Source organism: Pogona vitticeps, chromosome 3 (assembly GCF_051106095.1).
Source record: "Pogona vitticeps strain Pit_001003342236 chromosome 3, PviZW2.1, whole genome shotgun sequence".
In the NCBI taxonomy this organism is placed as follows: Eukaryota; Metazoa; Chordata; class Lepidosauria; order Squamata; family Agamidae; genus Pogona; species Pogona vitticeps.
The window spans coordinates 96,640,513-96,650,000 of NC_135785.1; the positions used below are offsets into that span (position 1 = coordinate 96,640,513).

The window sequence follows — 9,488 nt, forward strand, 5'->3', positions numbered from 1 at the left end:
ATGTCATGCCATAGATCCTATTTGCACTCACAAGTTATACCACAGAAATTATGAGTCTCCAGGTGCATGGCTTTGCAGTGGTGTAAAAACATGGATCTAATGCATGGGTCCCCAAGAATCCACATGATTTTGATGTAGGAACATCCCCAAACCATGGTTCAATTATAGGTTCCATCTCTGTCCACACACTAAAACACAAAACTGAGGGACCTGCAGTGCATGGCTTTACAGTCATGCAAAAACATGCATCTAAAGCAGTGGTTCTTAACCTTTTTGAAAGAAACGCCCCCTTGAGCCATTGAGGATGTTATCATCGCCCCCTCCCCGCAGTGATGATATCTTGTTTGTTTGTTTATTTATTTATGACACTTAAATCCAATGACCCTTGAAAACAAAATTAAATTCCAAGAAAATGAAATGCCCCCCAAACAGTAACATTTAATTATTTAGTTGCAAGTGAATTTTAAGACGCAAAAAGAAATATAAAAAGGGCATAAAAACAAATGCAGGAACTAAAAATTTCAAGACAAAAAGTCTGAAACTAAATTAAAATTGGAGGAAAATATGTATTCATGCTCACTGTAAAAAGGCTGCAGTCATCTTCACAGGTTTGGCTTGCTCCAGTGCCCCCCTACCGCCCCCTTCTGCTCCAGCGCCCCCATGCCGCCCCTTTTCGTTCTACCGCCCCCCTGAAAAATGAAATCGCCCCCTGGGGGGCATTATCGCCCACGTTAAGAACCACTGATCTAAAGCATAGATCTTCATGGATCCATAGGATTTTCATGCAGGATCATCTCCAAACCACTGTCCAGTCACAGATTCCATCACTGCCCTGAGACAACAAGACAGAAATCATGGGTCCTTCAGTGCATAGTTTTGTAGTGGTGCAAAAGACCAGTATAAGTGTAAGACAGTACTAGAGATTCTATATTGAATTTGGCGTGGTGGAGCTGGGTGACCACATACTGGGGCCTGAGAGAAGGGTCTCCTGAAATAACTGATAAAGCAGATGGAGTTGGGTGTCATCACCAGACTGGTTGTTGTTGTTGTTTATTCGTTAAGTCGTATCCGACTCTTTGTGACCCCCATGGACCACAGCACGCCAGGCCCTCCTGTCTTCCACTGCCTCCCGGAGTTTGGTCAAATTCATGTTGGTAGCTTTGATGACACTGTCCAACCATCTCGTCCAAACTGGTGGCACCTGACCACAAAATTCTGGACAGCCTTTTTAAGGTTTTTCATGTATATGTGAAATAGTATGGGGAATCATGGAACCTTGAGACACGCCACAGGCTAATGGTCAAGGTGTTGTCCTCAGCACCATGACCATTCACAACGTGACACCATAACAAGGGAAAATCCTAGAAGCTGACTTTTTTCATCAGTAAACCACTTCTCACCCAAACACTAAACAATTGTCAGGGCTGTTTTTCAACAAGTGTGAATGGTAATAAGCAGAAGAGGTCATCCTGTAGACCATCTTGACAGCTGCTATTGGTGTTGTCAACATTCAAGCTGACCTTTGCTATGTAAAGCTTGGCATCCTTTTTCCTGCTGGCACCATGGGCACAATATTGGGCAGCAATATTAAGCCATTTCCTGGCTTTCTGAATTGCAGGTACAGAAACACACTATCCCACATTCATAATCTTCAATTGAAGAATTGAATTGGAGATACTTCTGGGCAACCCATTCTCCAAATTTAGATCTGTTTGCAGTCAGAACAATACTGTCCAGGAGGGGGAAATCTTAGGTTTGCATAAGTACCCATACACATAGTCAAATCTTTATGGGGAAAAATACAGTGAAGACCATGGAATACTGCTGTTAGAAGAGGAAACAGAAACCTAAGAAGGGGAAATGGAATTGAGTATCTGGAACAAGCACACTGGCCATAGATAAATTTCATTACAGTTTCTATTTCTGAAGTCTAAAAACTAATTTTCTAATTCTAAGACCTAACAATTGGAACTTCTTATAAAGGGTAGAAAAAGGAGCAGAGGCAAAAAGGTGAAAGACTGGAACTGCAACCTTTTCTGGCCACAACACTGGCTACCTTGTGTAAAGGGAACTGAATGGTGTTATCTTCCCAGTTCTCTCATTGGGTGAGTGCATGTAGGCTTCTCAGATACTGGCTCTGGTTGAACAGCTCCATTAAAGAATGAAAACTTAGCAATGAATGGTTTGTGCGTACTTACTTGAATCAATCTGTGAAGGAGCAGAGTAGGTCACTGAGGTGCCAACTACAGGAAATCCTCGCATTGTTCCAGACAACAAAGTCCACCTTGGTTTCTCCCTGATCACCTTTGTCTACAGTTTAAACCCTCCATCAGCGGGAGTCTGGTTAAGAAACTGACTGTAGCAAAACTGACATATATTTCAAGGTGACTGTGCTACACAACCTTTTAAAATTACAGAATTTAAAGGATAGAAACATTTGGTTTGTTACTCAAACAAGCACATTTTAAACACACCACTCAACAATCATGAAAGGAATCATGACTAGACTGCAGTAATTATGTCATCTCTTCTCACTTCATTGTAATTGTTCCTCAGTAGCAAAAGAGAAGTCTGCATTTAAATGACTGGCATCTTGAAGTATTTTTAAAAATATACCACTGACAAGTGGCAGCTAAGAATCCCTTCAAAGTCCATTAATTTCATTTAATTCCTTCCTTCTGTACAGTACAGCACCACTAATTATTATTCTGAAGTAATTTTGTGGTCTCTAATCACTCATCTGCCATAGGGTTTACAGGAAGATCATTTTGAGCCAGATAGCATTGAGCCAGGCTTGCTCAATTATAATTATGCTGTCTTTTAAGAAGAATTCAACCAAACTGTATGAAAAACCAATTACTGTAAGATAAGAACAGAGGGAGCTGGGTGATTTCTTTGATGAATGCCTTTTCTCCTAAAATTTAGCAATTTATCTTTGATTCGTATTATCTTAGTACTGCACTGGACATACGTTGTGACACACGTGAAATCAATGAAGAATATACAGGAAGAATTGTGATTGTGCTAGATCCTTTATGGGAATTTGCAGAAACCAGATCAACCTCCATCACAGAACTTCCTCACTGGTATAAAGTTCAGAGCCCCTTTGCATCCCATATCTACCAGTTCTACTTAAAGTTACTCTAATGAGGTGTCAGTTGCTAGCCAGCTACAGATTCTATTTCCCAGCCCCAAGCAGAGTTTTTATTTTATTTTTTAAGGAAGATTTCAAAAGCCAAACACAAATTTTCCAAGTGATTTGCACTGCATTCAATAAGGCCTGCAAACTTTCTGGACTAATGAAGGTGAAGAAGTTCCAAAATATGAAGTTGTTATGATCTTGTTTTGACAGTTCAATTTAAATATTTTCCAACCCTTATATCAATTGTGTTATATAACACTGTCTATCATTTAGGTTCTTCACAAATGATATACATAATCTGTCTAATTTACCCCCCCTCTACTCCTGAAACTGCAAATCTATCTGTTTCCAACCACACACATTTCTTTCCAAGCACATTCTGAAAAAATCTCTGGGAAGTCTGAAAGCCCAACATTTCTGATTCTTGGAGGACAGTTTTGTAGGGCAGCACTCATTAGCTGCAAACAAGCTTCAGGATGCCAAATGTTCATTTATGGGCACTAAGTTATGCCAGGTGTCATAAATGACAGAAGGATACCAGACATAAAGGATTGTATTTACACTACAATATGACACTTCCATGGGAATGTTTCTAAGTAGTAATGGCCAGGCAAGCTCAGAAGAACAGACTGGAAGATGACATTTTGAGTGCAGCTGGCTTTAAACTACACAGAAGGATCATTTGCCTAGACCTCAGCTAGGCAAACAGAGGAACGAAAAAGAAGCAGCACACATACAGACTTCTCAATGTCCTAAGTAGTTCAAATAAGGGCTTTGTTAAATCCTTCAAGTCTCTGCTCCATAGAGGAGAGCAGTACATAGTCTGGAAAGGAGCTGGGTGATGGCCAACCCTCTCTTTATCCCACAAGGTGCACAGACATTGAAGAAGAGGTACACAGATCACAGGGTATCTTTGGACAATATAAAGATGTACATTTTGTAGCTAAAAGAAGCCAAATGGTGTAGGCTTTTTTATTTAGACTTCTCTGTTGGAGACATAAAATATTAACACGAGCAATGTAAATTACATCACTGACTGGGAAAAAGAAATGAGCCCACACAAACGCATGCAACATATAAAGGAAAAATATCTATCAGGATCAAACACATTTCAGAAACTGAGGAGCTGTCTTTGCTTCACTGAAGATCGGAGGAAAATGATGTGCCCTGCAGTGTAAATGCTACCATCAGTAGTTTTACCTCAGGTGCAAAAACAAGCAATCAAAATCAGAAAACATGGAGTAAATCTTCAATTTCACTTATTTCAATAGAAAGACAGCTAATAGATATGAATTATAACTGGAAAGAAATGTTCAAGTCGTGGTTTATTGACACACAAGCTCTTCCTAATGGACTGTATAGACATTATGGGGCACATCTCAAGACAAAATGCACCTCATTAAAAAAAAGTAAGGGAAAACTCAAGTATGTCACTGTCTTTATCTCTAAGGGGATAAAGCATTCTGTGAAATTTGTTCTTCTTAAATGTAAAAGGATGGACTGTTAACCTGCAACTGTACTTCTTCAAATGGTCATCTGCATATTCATACATATGTAATTTCGCAGAGCCTTATTTGGAACACTGCAGTGCTGAACAAAGTTTCAGTTCAAACTTCATCCCCTTCACTGGAAATATATTGTGTAGATTGCACACAAGGGCATTATGTACTGAAGCCACAGAAAACCTATCATAGATATAACAGGATGATTCCAGGAGACACACTGGACTCCCACTTCCACTTTCCACCTAGAAAAAAACAACTTGGAATTGTAGCAGGGCTGAATGAAGAGCAGTACTTTGAAATAGTACATCCAATTACTACAATCCTGTTGTTACTTTATATACATGTAAGTGAAGTGGAACTGATAAAACCATTCCTGACATCTCTCACTACCTTGAAAGCCATATTAGGGTAGCTATATGTCAGTTCTGACTTGGCAGCACATAACTAACTTAAGCAAAATCACATAACTTGCAGCAGCAAATTTCTTCTAATTAACAATATGCCCATCATATGCTTGGTTGCATGCCCCTGCACAACAAGGCATGTGATCTGGATTGCAACCACTAATGAAAGGCAATTTGCCGCTGTAACGTACACACTTCCGCTCCTACATGCATTCATCACCTATAAGATTCTGACCAATGACTCATTATGAATCTGAGAAATCAGCAACTCCCTTAACAGAAGTTAGATGTTTAGGCTTGTACTAGCAAGTCAAACAACCCTTTGGAGGAGCTGAAAAATACTGGTAAGAGTAACCATGCAAAATCTTCTTCAGATGGATGAAGAAGCTGGTATCTCAGATAAAAGATATGAATTTCAGCCTCAATTCTTTTTCAATACTATGAAATAATAGGGAAAGGACTTTCAGTAAGCAGGTAGATCTTCTACTACACATTTAAACAAAAGCACTGGCATCTCCTCCCAGAACACTGAAAATGGATGACTGGAATAGATGATGACTCAGGGGTGAGACTCAGATTCTAGGTGCATGATGGTAAGCATTTCTGAAGATCATCCATGGTGATGGTCTTTGAGTATCAAGGAAGGAAGAAGTCTGTTGATTACTGGTGTCGTAAGTGACAGAAAAAGGCAAGCATGATTGGAAGTTCAAAAATGCTACTCAGAAAAAGTCACACTGCATTCAGTAAGGTGCCCAATGATATTCCATCTACTGGAATTAAGCATTTGTGCTGATTGGTCAAATGCAAAGAGGAGCAGTTACAATAGGATCAGAGCCATTTCAGTCTCTGCAAAGAAAGGGGTACCCACCTGTAGACAGTAGTTTTTATTTTCTGGAACTTGCCCAGCTTCCAGGCACAATCACATATAGAAATACATATCTCTCATTCTTGGGTTAACCTTGAAAAGTGAAGCCAAGCATATTGATGAAAAATTCAGTTCTTGTTACAGCCTTTGATCCACAGTCTGCCATGTGGCATGAGATGCTAATCAACAGGCCAGCAGCTGATGTTCTTCTGCCTGAAATACCATAGCCATGTTGTAGTGTTGTTCTCAAAGACACTCCAAGAAAATTGTTACATCTGCTCTCCCCAAATTGCTTGTAAGCCACCATGCACTATTGATCATTTGATTCAGTGCCAGGACTGCCATACAATAGAATTTTAATTCCATAGCATCCAGCTTCTTGTTCCCTTGTTCAATGAGAGCAAAGTAAGGCTGTTGACACATCTTACACCAGGACATCTTAAGAGTGATGAAGCTGGGGACAAGGGAGTAAAACAGGAAAACAAGAGTGATTTCCTTGGTACTGTCTTGCATAGTGTATGAGTCATGGATGGCAGCTTATGACTAGATTGCTTAATGACAAGAGGCCCAGCATGCTAGCCGACAATGTGGTGCTGATGGCAGGTTCTGAGAGATCCAAGTGAATTATCTGAAAGAACCAATAGAGGCTTACTTTGACAGCCCAATAAGTTGGCCATTGAAAGGAACTGTTTGATACTGGGTTGCACATTACTAATCACACATCAAAAGGTGTTTATCCCCACTACCACAAATGGAGAAGAAGCAACCACCGATGATGTTGACAAGGAATCAGTAGTAGTTCACCAGTTCGGAGTCTAGATATGAGTGATATCCAAGGTTTTCAAAGATGCCACAGAACTCTTGAGTTTGGGGCACAAGTGTCTGAAGAGGAACATAGACCATTGGTGGAACAACCTGTGTAGTTAGTATTTATAGCAAAGGAACAACAGTTAATGTCAAGACAACTGATACCCAGGAGGTGGTTGTGTTGTGCTCGGAACCAAGGCAGTCAAACATGCAATGAAAATGGCTTTCTTTGATCCAGTAAATCACTGGTTCTTAACCTTGGGTTACTCAGGAGTTTTGGACTGCAACTCCCAAAAACCTGTCCGCTGTCCTGACTGGGGTTTCTGGGAGTTGCAGTTCAAAAGCATCCGAGTAACAAAGGTTAAGAACCACTGCAGTAAATGACAATTGCAGTATACACAAAAATGGATTAAGGCATAACATGAGGTTGGCTGTTCATACAATTTACAAGAGTTGCAACATGCAGAATTAACCCACCATTGACTTTTTATAGATCATTACATTTCCCCTAACCTTCTACCAGACTTCTGTGTATAACTTGCTACATTCCATCTAGTACTATTTGGCCTAAGAGGTGAGTGATAAAGATTTATCTCTGCCTCTTCTGAGAAACAGCACCTAAAAACTCAATAGAGAACTGAAGAAGATTCCATATACAGACCTACTTCTTGTCTGAATTTCTTGAATTTTTCAGGAAATAATCAAAGGGAAAAAAATGATCCCAGAGAGTTGGAATCCCAGCAGGTGTTTTTTTTTGGGGGGGGGGGAAGGAAGATAAAGAAATGGAGGAAAAAGGAGAAAATCAAAACTTAATCTAATATGCTCATAAGTCAAACATTTAGCTGAAGAAAAGCTAACTGTGTGACAAGTAAAAGGAAAACATTTGGTTTGAGAGCAGAGGGGTCTCCCACAGATAGCATTTGTGCAAAGAGAATGTGGAAGGTGTAGATGTATCCCATTATAAGATTATTGGGAGGGGGGAAAAAGTTCATTTTTTCCTGTATTCCATAGAAGACATGGGGAAATGCTCAGAGAGAGCAGTGAGGCCAGAATGGTGTCCACTGAAGAACCAAACTATTTCCCTGTTCCTTAACATCCCATACTCTCTCCCTGCTGTGTATTCTTGAAGGCTTTCACGGCCTGGATCTGATGGTTGTTGTGGGTTTTCCGGGTGGTTTGGCCATGTTATTAAGGTTTTTCTTCTTCCTAGTATTTTGCCAGACTCTGTGGCTGGCATCTTCAGAGGACAGGAGTCAGAACTGGTTCTTATATAGGGTTCCAATATATACCTGGTCACAACTGCAACTGCAAAACACAGCATTCACACCAGAATTAAAGAACATGAGAGACACTGCAGACTAAAACACCAGAAAAATCAGCAGTAGCTGAAGATGCCCTAAAACAAGCTGGACACAAAATTCTATTTCAAAATACTGGAGTACTGAACAACACCAGCAATCATTATGTTAGACTGCACATGAAAGCCATTGAAATCCACAAACACCAGCGGAGCTTCAACAAAAAAGAAGAAAGTTTAAAACTCAACAAAGCCTGGCTCCCAGCACTGAAAAATACAGCCTGCAAAAGGTCAACGAACTCTACCCAGCCACAAGGACCAGCGATCACTGCACACAAAAGGCCAGCTAACGACACCCATAAATCACAGTGACAGATCATCTCTTCCCCCTTATCACAACAATATACCCACAACAAAATACATGCTGATCATCATAATCACTCATTCTCCTGAACAGGACAAAAGCTGTTCCCACAGCTATAAATACTCAACTATCCAAGCAAACTGCACCAGAGTACAGACAGAGTTCTGACTCCTGTCCTCTGAAGATGCCGGCCACAGAGACTGGTGAAATTTTAGGAAGAAGAAAAAATCTTAAGAACACAGCCAAACAACCCAGAAAACCCACAACCACCATCTCTTCCTGCTCTCTCATTGATTTCTTTTCTTTCCTAATAGCTAAGAAATTGATCTGGAAGACTGAAGGTCTGGGGAAGATTTATTACAAAATTTGTTTTAGACAGAATGCTTCTCTTTTGGGACACTAGGCATACCCTTAGGATTCACCAATAGTATCTCCGAGCATCATAGCCCTCATAGTATCCAGCTTTGCTGCTGCTGCTTCCTCAGATATTGTCCTGCAGCTTTGTTGTAGATTTCTCATGAATCTATTTTTGATACAGTCAACACACAGCTTTTTGCCCATTTCCATTTTCTATACCATGGTAGGAATGTATAGCCAAAACTGCTGACAGCACAAGATGATATTGCTGGAATGACAGCTGTTGAATCTGGCAGTGTGAATGCTAGCAACTCCTTACCTGGTAGCTACTAATTTCATTTATTCTTTGTGTAATGATCGGCCTTGGAGAAAACTTATATTAATCTTTTATACTTTGCTTCTGAGGGCTATTTATAGTAAGCTATATAAATGGGGATATTCATATTAGTAAACAAATATGAATATGTATTCTCGAAGGCTTTCACGGCAGGGATCCGATGGTTGTTGTAGGTTTTTCAGGCTGTTTGGCCATGTTCTGAAGGTTGTGGCCGGCATCTTCAGAGGACAGGAGTCAGAATTCTGTCTGTGCTCAGTTCTGACTCCTGCCCTCTGAAGATGCCAGCCACAGAGACTGGCGAAACGTTAGGAAGAACAACCTTCAGAACATGGCCAAAACCTACAACTACCAAATATGAATATCCCCATCCCAACTGGACCTAATGAGTGTCCACCCCCCAGGAATGGACT

At 40.4% G+C, this 9,488-nt stretch overlaps 1 long non-coding RNA gene across 1 annotated transcript in view; it reads right to left on the reverse strand.

The window, feature by feature from the left end:
* Positions 1–3,246: 3,246 nt before the first annotated feature.
* Positions 3,247–9,488, reverse strand: part of LOC110078736 (uncharacterized) — an 11,240-nt gene continuing 4,998 nt past the window's right edge. Inside the window, exon 2 of the long non-coding RNA XR_002300493.3 lies at positions 3,247–6,370. This is a non-coding gene — a long non-coding RNA (uncharacterized LOC110078736). The remainder of the gene's footprint in view (positions 6,371–9,488) is intronic.